Source organism: Physeter macrocephalus, chromosome 11 (assembly GCF_002837175.3).
Source record: "Physeter macrocephalus isolate SW-GA chromosome 11, ASM283717v5, whole genome shotgun sequence".
In the NCBI taxonomy this organism is placed as follows: domain Eukaryota; kingdom Metazoa; phylum Chordata; class Mammalia; order Artiodactyla; family Physeteridae; genus Physeter; species Physeter macrocephalus.
Window position 1 is genome coordinate 21,230,451 of NC_041224.1, and position 1,512 is coordinate 21,231,962.

Sequence of the window (1,512 nt, forward strand, 5' to 3'; positions counted from 1 at the left end):
AATGGCAAAACCAAAAGCCTTCTATTAAAGTCCCCATCTGGTCTTCATTCTTTTTCTCCCTAAATATAACTTCCAACTCGCTCCATAAGTCACAGAAAAATTCTGTATGTATACATACTGTTGTTACATATATTGTTGATTCGTTAACATTGAACTCACAGCTAACAGTTGATTCATTAACACTAGAACTCATGCCTGAAAGAAACTTATCTAACACATGTATTTTGTCCATAAGACACAACACTGCCTTCTTGCACTTGTGTATAGTAGGTAGTACTTCAGCACTATCCTTGGGGCCAATTTTAAACAATGAAGTCATCAACAAAAAGCACAAAAATGGAACTCACTCTATCCAAGACGGATTTCCACACAGACCTCTAGGAGAGGGTCTGGATCATGGAGGGTGCCTTCAAGATGGCAGAGGAGTAAGAGGTGGAGATCACCTTCCTCCCCACAAATATATCAAAACTACATCTACTTGTGGAACAACTCCTACAAAACACCTACTGAATGCTGACAGAAGACCTCATACTTCCAAAAAGTTTTGCTTTTGCCATTTGTCCTAGGGTTCTGACTGTCCGTTTTGGGGGATTTATTGTTTTTCTTTTTTTTTTAGTATAGTTTTTAGTGCTTGTTATCATTGGAGGATTGGTTTTTTGGTCTGCTTCCTCTCTTCTTTCTTTCTCTCTGTTTTTTTTTTACTTTTTTATCTTTTACTTTTTAATAATTCTTTTCTATTTTAATAACATTATTTTATTTTAATTATGTATTTTCTTTCTTTCTTTTTTTCTCCCTTTTCTTCTGAGCCGTGTGGCTGACAGGGTCTTGGTGCTCTGGCCGGGTGTCAGGCCTGAGCCTCTGAGATGGGAGACCCAAGGTCTGGACATTGGTCCACCACAGACCTTCTGGCCCCACGTAATATCAAACAGCAAAAGCTCTCCCAGAGATCTCTTTCTGAAGCTAAGACCCACCTCCACCAAATGGCCAGCAAGCTTCAGTGCTGGATGCCCCATGCAAAACAACTAGGAAGACAGGAAAACAAACCCACCAATTAGCAGCGAGGCCGCCTAAAATGATAGCAAGTTCACAAACACCCCAAAACACACCACCGGATATGGCCCTGTCCACCGGAAAGACAAGATCCACCTCATCCACCAGAACACAGGCACCAGTCACCTCCACCAGGAAGCTACACAACCCACTGAACCAACCTTACCCACTGGGAGCAGACACCACAAACGACGGGAACTATGAACCTGCAGCCTACAAAACGGAGACCCCAAACAAAGTAAGTTAAGCAAAATGAGAAGACAGAGAAATACATAGCAGATGAAGGAGCAAAGTAAAAACCCACCAGACAAAACAAATGAAGAGGAAACAGGCAGTCTACCTGAAAAAGAATTCAGAGTAATGATAGTAAGATGATCCAAATCTTGGAAATAGGATGAAGAAAATACAAGAAACGTTTAACAAAGACCTAGAAGAACTAAAGAGCAAACAAACAATCATGAA